Source organism: Saimiri boliviensis, chromosome 17 (genome assembly GCF_048565385.1).
Source record: "Saimiri boliviensis isolate mSaiBol1 chromosome 17, mSaiBol1.pri, whole genome shotgun sequence".
Lineage (NCBI taxonomy): Eukaryota > Metazoa > Chordata > Mammalia > Primates > Cebidae > Saimiri > Saimiri boliviensis.
Genome location: NC_133465.1, coordinates 66,020,096 through 66,037,920, shown reverse-complemented (window position 1 = coordinate 66,037,920; position 17,825 = coordinate 66,020,096). Strand labels below are relative to the sequence as shown.

Below are 17,825 nucleotides of genomic sequence, written 5' to 3'. Positions count from 1 at the left end.
GTCTCACTCTGTTACCCAGACTGGTGTTGAATTCCTGGACTCAAGCAGTCTGCCCAAAGTGCTACAGGCACGAGCCATGCCTGACCAATTTAGTTGTCTGTGTGTGTGTGTGTGTGTGTGTGTGTGTGTGTGTGTGTGTGTGTTTTCTTTTTGAGATGGAGTTTTGCTCTTGTTGCCCAGGCTGGAGTACAATCTTGGCTCACCACAACCTCTGCCTCCTGGTTTCAAGTGATTCTCCTGCGTCAGCCTCCTGAGTAACTGGGATTATAGGCATGCACCACCATGCCCAGCTAATTTTGTATTTTTAGTAGAGACAGGGTTTCTCCATGTTGGTCTGGCTGCTCTCAAACCCCCCAACTCAAATGATCTGCCCACCTCGGCCCTGCAAAGTGCTAGGATTACAGGCATGAGTCACCGGGCCTGGCCCAATTTAGTTTTTAAAAGCGTGCTTGGGCCAGGACGCGGTGGCTCACATCTGTAATCCCAGCACTTTGGGAGGCCCAAGCGGGTAGATCACAAGGTCAGGAGATGGAGACCATCCTGGTGAACACAGTGAAACGCCGTCTCTACTAAAAATACAACAAATTAGCCTGGCATGGTGGCATGTGCCTGTAGTCGCAGCCACTCAGGAGGCTGAGCAGGAGAATCGCTTGAACCTGGGAGGAGGAGGTTCAAGATCACATCACTGCACTCCACCCTGGGCCACAGAGCGAGACTTCATCTCAAAAAAAAAGCATGATTGGGTGGCTGTGTGGGTGCTGGCTGCTGCAAGAAGGCCATGTGGGAGCAGGTTTCTCTCCTGCAAGGACCCTGAGTGGAACAGCGGGAGCCTAATTCTAGTTCTAAACCAAGAGCCTTCATGTCATGCGTTCTCAAGGAAGGCTGGCATGTCACCCGTGAAAACGATCTTCACAGATGTGGAAAACTAAGCCAGGTTTACCAACCAACCCTTGAGAAAAACATCTTTTAGTACAAGAGACTTAAGATTCCTAGGCCGGGCGCGGTGGCTCAAGCCTGTAATCCCAGCACTTTGGGAGGCCGAGGCGGGTGGATCACGAGGTCGAGAGATCGAGACCATCCTGGTCAACATGGTGAAACCCCGTCTCTACTAAAAATACAAAAAACTAGCTGGGTGTGGTGGCGCGTGCCTGTAATCCCAGCTACTTAGGAGGCTGAGGCAGGAGAATTGCCTGAACCCAGGAGGCGGAGGTTGCAGTGAGCCGAGATCACGCCATTGCACTCCAACCTGGGTAACAAGAGCGAAACTCCGTCTCAAAAAAAAAAAAAAAAAAAAAAATTCCTTAAAAAATGAAACATAGGATTACTATATGATCTAGTAATTGTGCTTCTAGTTCTGGTCTGTACCTAAGAGAAATAGAAACGTGTCTATGCAAAAACTTGTCCAGGAATGTTCATGGAAGCGTTATTCACGATAGCCAAGAGGTGGAAACAACCAGCTGTTGATGGATGACTGGATAAACAAAATGTGGCCTCACAATGGAGTATTATTTATCCACAGCAAGGAAGGAGACCCTGACACATGCTACAAGGTGAATGAACCTCGAAAACATTTTGCACAGTGGAAGATTCCAGCAGATGCAAAAGGTCACCTATTGTATGAGTCAATTATTACGGAATGTCCAGAATAAGCAAATTTATACACAGAAGGCAGGTTGTTGGTTGCCAGAGATGGGGGAGAGGGAAAATGAGGTAGAATTGCTTAATGGGTATGGGATTTCCTTTTGGATAGCAAAGATGTTTCAAAACTACATAGCAGCAGTGGTTTAACAACATTGTGAGTTTACTTAATGCTGCTGATTGGGCACTTTAAGATGCTATGTGAGGCCAGGCACGGGGGCTCACGCCTGTAATCCCAACACTCGGGAGGCCAAGGCAAGCATATCACCTGAGGTCGGGAGTTTAAGATCAGCCTGACTAACATGGAAAAACCCCTCTCTATGAAAATTACAAAATTAGCCGGGCATGGTGGTGCATGCCTGTAATCCCAGCTACTCAGGAGGCCGAGGTAGGAGAATCACTTGAACGCAGGAGGCGGAGGTTGCAGTGAGCCAAGATATGGCGCCATTGCACTCCAGCCTGGGCAACAAGAGCAAAACTTTGTCTCAGAAATAATAGTAAGATGTTACGTGAATTTCACCACGAATTTATTTATTTATTTTTTCTTCAAATACATTTAAGAAATATATTTATTTATTTTTCAGATGGAGTTTCACTCTTGTTGCCCAGGCTGCAGTGCAATGGCACAATCTCGGCTCACCGCAGCCTCCGCCTCCTGGGTTCAAGCAATTCTCATGCCTCAACCTCCCGAATAGCTGAGACTACAGGCATGTACTACCATGCCTGGCTAATTTTGTATTTTTCTTTTTTTTTAATTGCTGGCCCTGCCATCTGAAAGCAAACTCTATATATGGACTGTTATGGAAAAAAAAGACATTTGCCAGATTAATTTCATTGCCTTACTAAATAATGCTGAAATAAATATTTAATACATAACATATTTAAAATGCAAATTATAGGCTGGCTGTGATGGCTCAAGCTTGTAATCCCAGCACTTTGGGAGGCCAAGGTGGGAGGATCACCTGAGGTCAGGATTTCGAGACCACCCTGACCAATATGGTGAAACCCCATCTCTACTAAAAATAGAAAAATTAACTGGGCATGGTGGAGTGTGCCTGTTGTCCCAGCTACTCAGGAGGCTGAGGCAGAAGAATTGCTTGAACCCAGGAGGTGGAGGTTGCAGTGAGCCAAGACCATGTCACTGCACACCAGCCTAGGGGACAGAGCGACACTCCGTCTCAAAAAATAAAAATAAATAAATATATAAAATGCAAATTATAAATATACATATTTACTTATGCTTGTGCAAATAATTCTATAGGCCTAAGTGAAAGGAAATGTTCCACCTTTCTACCTTTTTTAATGACAAATTTCTGATAAAATTCCTCGTTAATTAATGAATGACTTCAGTTTCAAAATATGCTAGGCTGGGTGCAGTGCCTCGTATTCCCAGAACTTTGGGAGGCCAAGGTGGGCAGATCACCTGAGGTTAGGAGTTCAAGACCAGCCTGGCCAACATGGCGAAACCCCGTCTCTACTAAAAATACAAAAATTAACTGGGCGTGGTGGCAGGTGCCTGTAATCCCAGCTACTCGGGAGGCTGAGGCAGGAGAATCACTTGAACCTGGGAGGCGGAGGTTACAGTGAGTCAAGATCTCACCACTGCCCTCCAGCCTAAGTGACAGAGACAGACTCCATCTCAAAAAAAAAAAAAAAAAAAAAATGCCAACTGCATTAAGTTTCCAGTAGCTCTCGGCACACATTGTATACTAGGACTTGGTGAACTTGAGGACTGAAAGAATTCCTTGGCCTGCTTGTCTGAAAAATGCAGTGGTTCCTTGCAGACCTTTTGTCTTCGTTATTTTCAAAATTCCTTTCTGTTGTTTTCTTTAATGGTACTAAATAGAATATCCTCTTGGTGAAAAGAGATCTGAAACCAGCGGGGAAACCCTGCCCGTGACTTCCTGACCCTTTCTGCCACCAGCCCAAGCTGCCTCCATTCCATGACTTCCTACCTCTCCAGATGGAGTCGCTACGTAGGGGATGAAACAGGAGCAGATCAAAATTTTCCCTCCATCTTGGTAGCAAGCCTGGGACCGACTCTGGAATAACTGGTTGAATGAGGACTTCATTACAGCGTGCTGTCTGTAGGGTACAAGCTGCTGCCTCAGGGTTGATATCAGTGCGCGTGTACAAAGCCTGAGGACCTATCCTAGAGGGAGGAATGCAGATGCTGCACCAGGCCCCCCGCTATTTCCAGGTATATTTCCACTCCTGCCAGCTCAGCAGCCGCTGCCTTGAGCGTCCGAAAGCAGGAACATGTCCTCCTCGGGCTCGTACACATCACTGAAGGTGCCGTGGCCCACGTGCCTGTGTAATGATGTGGGGAAGCTCGGGACTGCCATCTTCCTTCACTCTAATTTTGTATTTTTAGTACAGACAGGGTTTCTCTATGTCAGCAGGATAGTCTCGAACTCTTGACCTCAGGTGATCTGCCCACCTCAGCCTCCCAAAGTGCTAAGATTACAGGCATGAGCCTCTGTGCCTGGCCTATTTATTTATTTTTCTTTTTAAAAAAAAATATTATTATGATTATTATTTTCTTTTTTGAGACCAAGTCTCTCTCTGTCGCCCAGGCTGAAGTGCAGTGGCTGTGATCTCGGCTGATTTCAACGTCAAGAGATTGTTGAAGTTCAAGAGATTCTCCTGCCTCAGCCTCCCGAGCAGCTGGGATTACAGGCACACACTACTCCCAGCTAATTTTTGTATTTTTAGTAGAGACGGGATTTCGACATGTTAGCCGGGCTGGTCTCAAACTCCTGGCCTCAAATGATCTGCCCACCTCAGCCTTCTAACATGCTGGGATTACAGTCGTGAGCCACTGCGCCCAGCCCTACAATCTTTTTTAAAATGAGGGAACAGAAAAAATGGGCAATGTCACTTTCAGGATTATTCTTTTCTGATGCACAAATGTCCATTTGTTTTCTTTTTTTAAGACAGAGTTGGCTGGGTATGGTGGTTCATGCCTGTAATCTCAGCACTTCGGGAGGCCGAGGCAGGCAGATCACCTGAAGTCAGGAGTTCAAGACCAGCCTGGCCAACATGGTGAAACCCTGTCTTTTTTTTTTTTTTTTTTTTTTTTTTTGAGATGGAGTTTTTTTTTTTTGAGACGGAGTTTCGCTCTTGTTACCCAGGCTGGAATGCAATGGCGTGATCTCGGCTCACCGCAACCTCCACCTCCTGGGTTCAAGCAATTCTCCTGCCTCAGCCTCCCGAGCTGGGATTACAGGCAGGCGCCACCATGCGCAGCTAATTTTTGTATTTTTAGTAGAGATGGGGTTTCACCATCTTGACCAGGATGGTCTTGATCTCTTGACCTCGTGATCTGCCTGCCTCGGCCTCCCAAAGTGCTGGGATTATAGGCGTGAGCCACCGTGCCCAGCCGTGAAACCCTGTCTTAAAAAAAAAAAAAGAAAAGAAAAAGAAAAGAAAAGAAAAGAAAAAGTCTTGCTCTGTCCCCAGGCTGGAGTGTAGCGGCACAATCTCGGCTCTCTGCAACCTCCACCTCCCAGGTTCAAGTGATTATCCTGCCTCATCCTCCCAAATAGCTGGGACTACAGGAGTGTGTGGCCACACCTGGCTAATTTTTATATTTTTAGTAGAGACGGGATTTCACCATGTTGCCCAGGCTGGTCTGAAACTCCTGACCTCAGGTGACCCACCCGTCTCGGCCTCCCAAGGTGCTGGGATTACAGGCATGAGCTACCTCACCCAGCCCGTTTCCTTTTTCTTTTTGTTTTTCTTTCTTTTTTTTTTTTGAGACAGTCTTGCTCTGTCTCCCAGGAGTACAGTGGCGCGATCTCAGCTCACTGCAACCTTCGCCTCCAGGGTTCAAGCAATTCTCCTGTCCAGCCTCCTGAGTAGCTGGGACTATAGGCACCCACCGCCACACCCGGCTAATTTTTGTGTTTTTAGCAGAGAAGGGATTTCACCATATTGGTCAGGCTGGTCTTGAACTCCAGACCTCAGGTGATCCACCTGCCTCAGCCTCCCAAAGTGTTGGGATTACAGGCATGAGACACTATGTCCGGCCTCTTTTTTATTATTATATTTTTTTCTGCTCCGTAGACAGAGCAGGGCTACCCCGTAGGCATAATAGCCGCCCCTTCCCCACTTTTTTTCCTTTTTTGAAAGATACTCAAGCAATCCTCCCATCTCAGCCTTCTGAGTAGTTAGGATTACAGGCACTCACCCACTGCACTGGGCTCAAAATGTTTATTTTATTTTGAGACGAGCCTCACTCTATCATCCTGGCTAGGGTGCAGTGGCTAAACTGGCATGCAGTGTGGAGGGCGGAGGGATTATTGAAATATAACTACATATAGAAAAGTATGCACAGATCACAAACTTTGAATTTTTTTTTTTTTTGAAGACGGAGTTTCGCTCTTGTTACCCAGGCTGGAGTGCAATGGCGCGATCTCGGCTCACCGCAACCTCCCCCTCCTGGGTTCAGGCAATTCTCCTGCCTCAGCCTCCTGAGTAGCTGGGATTACAGGCACGTGCCACCATGCCCAGCTAATTTTTTTGTATTTTTAGTAGAGACGGGGTTTCACCCTGTTGACCAGGATGGTCTCGATCTCTTGACCTCGTGATCCACCCGCCTCGGCCTCCCAAAGTGCTGAGATTACAGGCTTGAGCCACCGCGCCTGGCCTAATTTTTTGTTTTTTTAGTAGAGAAGAGGGTTCACCATGTTGACCAGGATGGTCTCGATCTCTTGACCTTGTGATCCACCCGCCTCGGCCTCCCAAAGTGCTGGGATTACAGGCTTGAGCTACCGCGCCTGGCCTGAAATTTTTTATTTAATGATTTTTTTTGAGATGAAGTCTCACTCTGTCACCCAGGCTGGAGTGCAGTGATGGGATTTTGGCTCACTGCAACCTCTGCCTTCCAGATTCAAGCAATTCTCCCTGCCTGAGCCTCCCAAGTAGCTGGGATTACAGGTGCCCACTACCACAACCAGCTAATTTTTGTATTTTTAGTAGAGACGAGGTTTAACCGTGTTGGTCAGGCTGGTCTTGAACTCTTGATCTCAAGTGATCTGACCGCCTGGGCCTCTCAAAGTGCTGGGATTACAGGCATGAGCCACTGTGCTCAGCCATAAACCCCGAATTTATGAACCAGTACACCTGTATTAATAATAAAAGAATAATAGGCAGGGCGTGGTGGCTCACTCCTGTAATCCTAGCACTTTGGGAGGCCGAGGTGGGTGGATCACCTGAAGTCAGGAGTTCATGACCAGCCTGGCCATCATGGTGAAACCTCATCTTTTTAAAATAAATAAATAAAAAGAATAATAAAGCATCCTAGAAATGTCTCATGCCCCCTACCAGTTACTCCCCACTACCCCAAGGGTAACCACTTATGTGATGTATTATTATATTGTGGGGAAAAAATGCCTATCGCCCCAGGTACTCAGGAGGTGGAGGCGGGAGGATCGTTTGAGCCTGGGAAGTCGAGGCTTCAGTGAACTATGATCCTGCCACTGCCTGGGCAACAGAGCAAGACCCTGTCTTAAAACAAAACAAAAAAGTAAAAATAAATTAGATATTGAAATATTGACACTGGGTGTAGTAGCTCAAGCCTGTAATCCCAGCACTTTGGGAGGCCGTGGTAGGTGGATCATGAGGTCAGAAGCTCAAGACCAGCCTGGCCAAGATGATAAAACCCCGTTTCTACTAAAAATAAAAAAGTAGCCAGGTAAGGTGGCAGGTGCCTGTAATCCCAGCTACTTGGGAGGCTGAGGCAGGAGAATCGCTTGAACCAGGGGGTGGAGGTTGCAGTGAGCCGAGACCATGCCACTGCACTCCAGCCTGGGCGACAGAGTGAGACTCTGTCTCAAAAAAAAAAAAAAAAGAAATACTGAAAAGCCTTTTTTTCTGTCAGGCTCAGACATGGTAAGTACTAAGAGGACTCCTAAGTGAGTTTGGCCTCAGGTAATCTATCCCTTAAGAAAACTGCTTTCTGGAGAGAAGTCAACAGGTCATCACACAAGGGTGCCTGCCTAGGGAGCTGCTGAGGGCCCCATCTACTTCCAGGGTCATTTAGCACTGAGGTTCACAACCAGGGAGCACATGGGACTCACCTGCAGAGCCTGTACCCCACTCCCAACCACTATGACTTCACTGCTCCAGAATATTGCATTTTCTTTCTTCTTGTTTTTGAGACGGAATCTTGCTCTGTGACTCAGGCTGGAGTGCAGTGGTGCAATCTCAGCTCACTGAAACCTCCCTGTGGGAAGGAGAAAAGTTCCTTTTTAAAGTTTCCTTTCTTGTTAAAGAATAAGTGTGCTAATAACTTTGTTAAGCCCTATCCTACGTAGCTGTTAGACATGCCATGCTTACAGGCACGTAGTACATTCTGTATCCTTGTACTTCAACCAAGATATCTGTGCTGGACGTGCTCCCAGGCCTGTCCCAGCTCTCCATTGCTTTTACCTGTTTAGAAAAGTTTTAACTTATTAGCCAATTGGGTTTTAGCTTAAATTGTGAGGTCTGGCTCCAGCTAACGGAGATCAGACACAGCAGGAAGGACGATCCCAAATAGGTAAGAGATAAATATGTGTTTTCCTTTGTTCATTGTACTCTCGTGGCAAGATGGCTGGCGAGGGTACCCTTCCTGCAGTTCAGGAAGTAAAAACTGCGTTGCTAAAAGATCCTTTGTCTCCATGCTAATTTTTCTTTGTGGCACCAAGCATCTGTTTTCAACACTACACCTCCCAGGTTGAAGTAATTTTCCTGTCTCAGCCTCCCAAGTAGCTGGGATTACAGGCAGTCACCACCACACCTGGCTAATTCTTGTGTTTTTAGTAGAGGCAGGGTTTTACCATATTGGCCAGGCTGGTCTTGAACTCCTGACCTCATGATCCACTAGCCTCGACCTCCCAAAATGCTGGGATTACAGGCATGAGCCACCTCACCTCACCTTTTCATCTTTCTTTCTTTCTTTCTTTTTTTTTTTTTTTTTTGAGACAGGGTCTTTGTCACCCAGGCTGGAGTGCAGTGGTGCATACAGCTCACTGCGGCCTCAACCTCCTGGGCTCAAGCGATCCTCCTACCTCAGCTTCCTGAGTAGCTGGGGCCACAGGGGTGTGCCCCTGTGCCCTAATTATTTATTTTTTTTTGTGAGACAGAGTCTTACTATGTGGCCTAGGCTGGCCTTGAACCCTTGAGCTCAAGTGATCTACCACAGACTCCCAAAGTGCTGGGATTACAGGCATGAGCCATTGTGTCCAGCCTGGTCTGGAATTTTCCAGAGTTCACCAGTGATTATAATGTGCAGACAAGTTTGGGAACTACTGACTTAATATGAAAGGAAGCCTGTTTTCTTTTTCTTTTTCTTTTTTTTTCCCTCCAGCTTAGCTTTACTGCATTAAGAAAGCCTGTTTTCTAAGTAGGTGGACAAACTAAATAAGGACTCAGGGGGATTTCTGCAATTGCCACAGAAAACTTCTAGAAAGGCATTAGGCCATGCCCCATGGCTCACGCCTGTATACAATCCCAGCATTTTGAGACACTGAAGGAGGTGGATCACCTGAGGTCAGGAGTTTGAGACTAGCCTGGCCAACATGGCGAAACCCCTCTCTAGTCAAAATACAAAAATTAGCCAAGCGTGGTGGCAGGCGCCTGTAATCCCAGCTATTTGAGAGGCTGAGGCAGGAAAATCGCCTGAATCCAGGAGGAGGAGGTTGCAGTGAGCCGAGATCATGCCACTGCTCTCCAGCTTGGGTGACAAGAGCGAAACTCTGTCTCAGAAAAAAAAAAAAAGCATTAGGAGCTATAGTAACCCTAGTGACTATTTCACATCTGGAAATGAAACAGGCATAGTGCAGAAATGAGCAGAAATGACACATACCATTATCATCTCTCCCACATCCTCCCAGACACTGGCGTGGGAATGTGGGAGTGGTGACGGCACTGGCTGCCACCCAGGCTCTATGAGAAGCGGGGCCAGGCTGGCTCTGCCTGTTCCTACAGTGGCTCCCGCTAGGTGGAGTCAAAACAGGCGCTCTCGTGAATTAAAAAAAAAAAAAAAAAAAAAAAAAAAACTAAATCCTATTTCCGTGTTGAACAGTAATACAATTTTGAAAATGCATTTTTCTTAGGAGCTAAATGGTATTTAATTACTAGGGGAGTCTATCTTCCCTGGCGTGTAAAATGAAGATAAACTTACCTTCCTACCGTGAGGGCTTTGAGACCGCACCCTGGTGGCCAGCTAGGATGTTAGCCTTGACTCTTCCTGCGGCCTCCGCCTCTTGCCACGCTGGTATTTTCCAATGTGGGTTAGATTTCTAAGAACCTGACCATGTTTCCATGGTAGTGGTTTTGGAATAGCAGCCTGAAATGTGTGAAGGGATGCTGAGGAGAATGAAGGAGGAAGGAAGCCACGGACCAGTGGGGAAGGGGAAGGAGGTGCTGGCAAGGTCTTAGGTCAAGGCCATGGGGCTTAGGAGTTGGCTCTCTGCACAGCCTGGAATGTGGGTTCGTAATGGTGCCTGACTCGTGTCTTTCCACCAGCCCTTGTGTCTGTCCCATTTGTGTGAACCCTTCCTGGATAATCCCTGGAAAGACCATTTTTCATCCAAGAAAAGAGCATATGTTTCTGAAAGCACTTGACTCCCTGGGGGAGTGTTCACATTATCTGCTTCTGAGTAATGAGCTACCCTAACGTGCAGTGGCCTGAAGCAGTAATTTACTACCCCCCACAGTGGGCTGCGGCTGATGGGCCTCAGCTGGGTGGGTCTCACTTGGGGTCTCTGGTGGTTGCAGTGTCATTGGGGTGAACATCTGAGATGGCTCCCTACCATGGCAATGACAACGGACGCCATCTGTCAGCCTGGAGTTCAGCCGGGGCTGCTGACCAGAGTGTGCCCCCATTCCCCCACCGTGTGACACAGGGCTCCAGGAGGGAATGTCTTATGAGCAGTCAGTCCAGGAGACCCAGGCCAAAGCTGCGAGGCTTCTCATGCCTGAGCCTCAGACATCCCAGAGTGTCCCTTCTGCCACTCTGTTTCGGTCAAGCAAGTCACTGAGACCAACCCTGATTCCAGGGACAGGAATCAGAACCCCCACCGCCTTGTGACAGCAGTTCATGCCTGCAGAGAGAGAAGGGACTGATGGCGGCCATCTCTGGAGACTCTATCTCAGGAAGTAAGAATTGGGACAACTTTTGGGAACTGGTATGTAACTTAAGGATAGACTGTGGCTGGGCGCAGTGGCTCACACCTGTAATCCCAGCACTTTGGGAGGCTAAGGCAGGCGGATCACCTGAGGTTGGGAGTTTGAGACCAGCCTGACCAACATGGAGAAACCCTGTCTCTACTAAAAATACAAAATTACCTGGGTGTGGTGGTGCATGCCTATAATCCCAGCTACTCAGGAAGCTGAGGCAGGAGAATCGCTTGAACCCAGGAGGGAGACGTTGCAGTGAGCTGAGATGGTGTCATTGCACTCCAGCCTGGACAACAAGAGTGAAACTCCATCTCAACAAAAGAAAAGAAAACCCCGTCTCTGCTAAAAATACAAAAATTAGCGGGGGCACAGTGGCAGGCACCTCTAATCCCAGCTACTCGGGAGGCTGAAGCAGGAGAATCACTGGAACCCAGGCAGCAGAGGTTGCAGTGAGCCAAGATCGAGCCACTGTACTCCAGCCTGGGCTACAGAGTGAGACTCCATCTCAAAATAAATAAAATAAATAAAAACATTAGTGGGCCAGGCGTGGCGGCTCACACCTGTAATCCCAGCACTTTAGGAGGCTGAGGTGGGCGGATCATGAGGTCAGGAGATCGAGACCATTCTGGCCAACATGGTGAAACTCTGTCTCTACTAAAAATACAAAAATTAGCTGGGTGTGGTGTCGCGTGGGTGTAATCCCGGCTACATGAGGCTGAGGCAAGAGAATCACTTGAACCAGGGAGTTGGAGATTGCAGTGGGCCAAGATCACATCACTGCACTCCAGCCTGAAGACAGAACAAGACTCAGTCTCAAAAAAAAAAAAAAAAAAAAAATTAGTGTCACTAAAGTTGGTGGACAATTCCCCACTGATAAAGTTGACTGGCTTAAAAAAAGAATAGACTCCTTCAGGTTTGCTGGAGGCCAGGAGTTCAAGTCCTGCCTGGGCAACACAGGGAGATTCCATCTCTACAAAAAAGAAAAAATTAGTTGAGCATGATGGCTCACACCTGTGGTTCCAGATACTTAAGCAGCTGAGGCAACGGGATCCGTTGAGCCCAGGAGCTAGAGGTTACAGTGAGTTACGACTGTGCCACTGCACTTCAGCCTGGGCGACAGAGACTCTTTCACTAAAATGAAAAGAAAAAAGAATAGCCTCCTTCAAATGTGTTTTCGGAAACCCCAGGGCCTTGGTGGTGAACCTCCAGCTTCCTCGGTCTTGGCGCTGTAACTGAGGCTGCCTGTCTCTGCATGACAATTTTTCCACTTCTCCACTGGAGGCAGCTGATTATCTCTTATCTCTTTTTTTTTCCTTTGTATTTATTTATTTTGAAACAAGGTCTCGCTCTGTCGCTCAGGCTAGAGTGCAGTGGCGCAGTCTTAGCTTACTGTAACCTCAAACTCCCGGGCTCAAACGATCTTCCCGCCTCGCCTCCTGAGCAGCTGGGGCTACAGGCCTGCACCACCACCGCTGGCTGACTTCCCTCTCAATGTAAGCAGCTTTTATCCAGCTCTTGTTTTGTGCCGGCACTGGGCTAAGCAATGCGCGTATGTAGCCAGTTTCATGAAGGACACACACATCCTTTTAAAGTGAGCATTGTGAAAAGGTTTCATTTTCTCCCATAAGCACCACCAGCTGTGTTTGTTCAAAACCCCCGTTTTCACAGATCATAAGGTTCCCCACGAGAGAACTCAGTATGATTCCACATTTTTCTTTTCTTTTTTTTTCTTTCTTTTTTTTTTTTTTGAGTCGGAGTCTTACCCTATTGCCAGGCTAGAGTGCAGTGGCATGACCTCGGCTCATTGTAACCTCTGCCTCACGGGCTCGAGCAGTTCTCCTGCCTCAGCCTCCAGAATAGCTGGGACTACAGGCACACGCCACCACACCCAGCTAATTTTTGCATTTTAGTAGAGATGGAGCTTCACCATGTTGACCAGGATGGTCTCGATCTCCTGACCTCGTGATCTGCCAGTGTTGGCCTCCCAAAGCGCTGGGATTACAGGTGTGAACCACCGTGCCCAGCCCGATTCCACATTTTTCTAGTTATGTTTTGCTATTAAGACAGCCTCTCGCCAGGCACGGTGGCTCACACCTGTAATCCTAGCACTTTGGTAAGCTAAGGCAATTGGATCACCTGAGGTCAGGAGTTCGAGACTAGCCTGACCAACCAACATAGAGAAACCCCAACTCTACTAAAAATACAAAATTAGCTGGGCATGGTGGCACATGCCTGTAATCCCAGCTACTCGGGAGGCTGAGGCAAGAGAATCGCTTGAACCTGGGAGATGGAGGTTGTGATGAGCCAAGATTCACCATGGCACTCCAGCCTGGGCAACAAGCACGAAATTCCATCTCAAAAAAATAAAAAAGAAAAGAAAATACAAAAATTAGTCAGGTTTGTTGGCACATATCTGTAATCCCAGCTACTCAGGAGGCTGAGGCAGGAGAATTGCTTGAAACTGGGAGGTGGAGGTTTTAGTGAGCCCAGATCACGCCACTGCACTCTAGCCTGAACAACAGAGCCAGACTGGGTCTCAAAAAACAAACAAACAAACAAACAAACAGGCTGGGCGTGGTGGCTCACGCCTGTAATCCCAGCACTTTGGGAAGCCAAGGCGGGAGGATCACAAGGTCAGGAGATCGAGACCATCCTAGCTAACCCAGTGAAAACCCGTCTCTACTAAAAATACAAAAAATTAGCCAGGCGTGGTGGCCTGTGCCTGTAGTCCCAGCTACTCGGGAGGCTGAGGCAGGAGAATCACTTGGACTTGGGAGGCAGAGGCTGCAGTGAGCCAAGATCAGGCCACTGCACTCCAGCCTGGGCAACAGAACAAGACTCCGTCTCAAAAAAAAAAAAAAAAAAGATCGAAGCCTTTTATCACAGACACAGGCTCTCCACAAAAGGCGGCCCCTCCCCTCACTTCCTTCCCTCCTTCTTTCTGGGCAGGTACAATGACATTTGACACCAACTACCTGGGGTTGGGCCACAGGTGACAGGTGAAGGCCACCTTCCTCCACAGGACAGCCCTCACTTCAGACAGCTGCAAGTTCAGGGTCCTCACTTTTGACCAGACGGCTTCAAATTCAGGGGTTCCCACCACCCCTTTAGGTTCATAATTCACTAGAGTGACTCACAGCACTCAGGAAATGCTGATGTTTCATTTACCGTTTTATTACAGCAAAAGAACACAAATCAGAACCAGCCACAGCCAGAAAGCACTGGGCCAGGGCTGGGGGGGTCCCCGGTGCAAAGCGCTGTTATCCTCAGGGACACCCTGACCCTCCTGGCACCTCCATGTGTGACAATACACAGAGCATCACTAACCAGGGACACTCACCTGGGCCTCTGTGTCTAGAATTTCCTTGGGGTGTATACATAGGCGTGATGGAGGAATCATTCACTACCCGCTGAACTCAAGCTCCAGCTGCCTCCCTACCCAGAAGTCAGGCTGATCTCAAAGACCCAATCTTCTAATTATTTTTTCCTTTCTTTTCTTTTTCTTTTTTTCTTTTTTTTTTTTTTGAGTCAGGATCTTGCTCTGTTGCTCAGGCTGGAGTGCAGTGGTGCAATCACAACTCACTACAGCCTCAAACTCCTGGGCTCAAGTGATCCTCCCACATCAGCCTCCCCAGTAGCTGGGACCATAAGTGTGCACAACCACAGCCAGCTAATTTTTCATTTTTAAAATTCATTTGTTTGTTTTGAGACAAGGGCTCCCTCTGCCGCCCAGGCTGGAGTGCAGTGGTAGGATCATAGCTCCCTGTAACCTCCGTGACCCCTCCATCATCCAGGCCCCAGAGCTGCAGCCTTCTGATTTCATGGTTGGTCTTCCTGGTGTGACTAGTCCCCACCTTGAGTCATTTACATAAACGATCGAGAGTCGTCCGAGGCCAAAGCATGAATGACACAGACGATACTATCACTCAGGAAATTCTGAGGATTTAGAGGTTATCTCCCAGGAACCAGGGACAAAAGCCAGTGGAATTCTCAATTCCATGAGGGTGGACAGTGTCAGGGCCGAGAGGCATCTCCCAGCCAGATCCCTCAGTAGGTGGTTCCCTGAACCAAGAATTGGGGGTGTATTTTATTTTTATTTATTTTCGTTTATTTATTTATTTAATATATATTTTTAAAGACGGGGTTTCACCATGTTGGTCAGGCTGGTCTTGAACTCCCGACCTCAGGTGATCAGTCCGCCTTGGCCTCCAAAGTGCTTGGATTACAGGTGTGAGCCACCACTCCCATCGGGGATGCATTTTATTCTCAGCAGTGGACTCTCATAATTCTTGGAAAACATGAAGGGTTCCACAGGTCACCTCGCTCCTCCTTGTCAAACACTCTCCATTTCATTTAGTTCTCTCAGCAACCCTCAAGGCAGGCTCTGGCTCAGGGACTGCCCTAGGTATGCCTCTGAACCAGGACTGAGCCCGGGTCTGTCTGCCTCCCGCCCACCACCAGCTTCGCCTCCAAGTCCCACTAGCTCCCCACATGGCCTCAAACTACCACTCTTCCTCCTGGGAAGCCCTCCCTGCTAGATGCTCCCTGCAGCTGTCCCACCCCCATTCCCACACCTGGACCCTCTGGCCAGCTGCCAGCTGAGGTCTCTGGTCTCACAATCTTCTCAGTGTAAACCAGACAGTATCTGAGACAGGTCTCAGTCAATTTAGAACCTTTGTCTGCAAGGTTGTCATGACCTGTGACATGCCTCAGGAGGTCCTGAGAATGTGGCTCCAAGGTGGTTGGCTACATCTTTTTTTTTTTTTTTTTTTTTTTTAGAGAGAGTCTTGCTCTGTCGCCAGGCTGGAGTGTAGTGGCAAGATCTCGGCTCACTGCAACCTCCGCCTCCTGGGTTCAAGCAATTCTTTTGCCTCAGCCTCCCGAGTAACTGAGACTACAGGCGTGTGCCACCACGCCCAGCTAAGTTTTGTATTTTTAGTAGAGACAGCGTTTCACCATGTTGGCCAGGATGGTCTCAATCTCTTGACCTCGTGATCCGCCGGCCTCGGCCTCCCAAAGTGCTGGGGTTACAGACGTGAGCCACTGTGCCCAAATGATTTTTTAAAAATCTGATCCTTTTCTTAATTTTTAAAATTTCTGTGGGTTTTGTATTTTTTTTAGACAGAGTCTTGCTCTGTTGCCCAGGCTGGAGTGCAGTGGGGGTGATCTCAGCTCACTGCAACCTCTGCTTTCTATGGTCAAGTAATTCTCCAGCCTCAGCCTCTGGAGTAGCTGGGATTTCAGGCGTCCGCCACCGTGCCTGGCTGATTTTTGTATTTTTAGTAGAGATGGGGTTTCACCATGTTGACCAGGCTGGTCTTGAATTCCTCGGCTCAGGCCATCTGCCTGCCTTGGCCTCCCAAAGTCCTGGGATTGCAGACATAAGCCATCGCCCCAGGCCCAATTTCCTTCTAGGTCCTGCTATGTCATTTTAGGTTATAGTAGTCAGGTTGGAATTGGCATCTTACTGCTACAAAGGGTGTGTTCTGTCCGTTTTAGGCTATTTCTTTTTTTTTTCTTTCTTTCTTTTTTTTTTTTTTGAGACGGAGTTTCGCTCTTGTTACCCAGGCTGGAGTGCAACGGCGCGATCTCGGCTCACCGCAACCTCCGCCTCCTGGGTTCAGGCAATTCTCCTGCCTCAGCCTCTTGAGTAGCTGGGATTACAGGCACGAGCCACCATGCCCAGCTAATTTTTTGTATTTTTAGTAGAGACGGGGTTTCACCATATTGACCAGGATGGTCTCAATCTCTTGACCTCGTGATCCACCCGCCTCGGCCTCCCAAAGTGCTGGGATTACAGGCTTGAGCCACCGCGCCTGGCTTTTTTTTCTTTTTTTAAGAGAGTCTTGCTCCGTCGCCAAGTGCCAGGCTGGAGTGCAGTGGCAAGATCTCGGTTCACTGCAACCTCCACCTCCTGGGTTCGAGCAGTACTTCTGTCTCAGCCTCCTGAGTAGCTGGGACTACAGGCGCATGCCAGGACACCCAACTAATTTTTGTATTTTTAGTAGAGACGGGGTTTCACCATGTTGGCCAGGATAGTCTCAATCTCTTGACCTCGTGATCCATCCGCCTCAGCCTCCCAAAGTGCTGGGATTATAGGTGTGATCCACCAAGCCTGTTGTTTTAGGCTATTTCTGTGTTAATGATGGTCAGCTGTACCTGAACTCCAAAGGGAAGATGGTATATGAGGCATGTCTGACCCCGACCACCATCACCCACACTTCCCATCATGGCCTGAACTAGTTTTTCAAGTTTCGTTGGGTCCCTTTGGCCAATAGGAGGGGCCGTTCAGTCAGTTGGGGAGCTTAGGATTTTATTTTTGAGGGTGGGCGCGGTGGCTTATGCCTGTAATCTTAGCACTTTGGGAGACCAAGATGGGTGGGTCTCTTGATGTCAAGAGTTCGAGACCAGCTGGGCAACATGGCAAAACCCAGTTTCTACAAAAAATACAAAAACTTAGCTGGATGTGATGGCATGCACCTGTAGACCCAGCTACTTGTGGGGTCGAGATGGGAGTATCGCTTGAGCCTGGAAGGTCAAAGCTGCAGTAAGCTGAGTGAGTCACTGCACTCCAGCCCGGGTGACAAAGTGAAACCCTGTCTCAAGAAAAAAGAATTGTATTTTTGGTTTACATCAGCTACAACTCCTTCCGAGAGTGTGCAGGGCCTTGGGGTCTGGCAGTGAGTGGGACCCCTCTGCAATCCACCCCTTGTCCAGAATCATCTGTATCCATGTCTGCCCTCAGCCCGCCCTCTGTGGCCGCAGCAGGCCCACAGCACTGAGGTCCATTACACTTGCCTGTCCCATTCCTCTTTCCTGTGGCCATCCCTGCTGTAATTCAGGCCTGGCCTTTTTTTTTTTTTTTTGAGATGGAGTCTCACTCTGTCACCAGGCTAGAGTGCAGTGGCATGACGTCAGCTCACTGCGACCTCCGCAACCAGAGGTTTCGTTCCTCTGGCCCCGCATAACCCTCTGTCCTCCTCCTCCAGTACATTCTCCCATGGCTGCAGGGAGGGAGT

General features: G+C 48.3%; 1 pseudogene; it reads right to left on the bottom strand.

Annotated features, from left to right (window-relative positions):
- Positions 1 to 3,347: 3,347 nt before the first annotated feature.
- On the bottom strand, positions 3,348 to 4,070 carry LOC120366923 (methyltransferase N6AMT1-like; annotated as a pseudogene).
- Between the last annotated feature and the right edge of the window lie 13,755 nt (positions 4,071 to 17,825).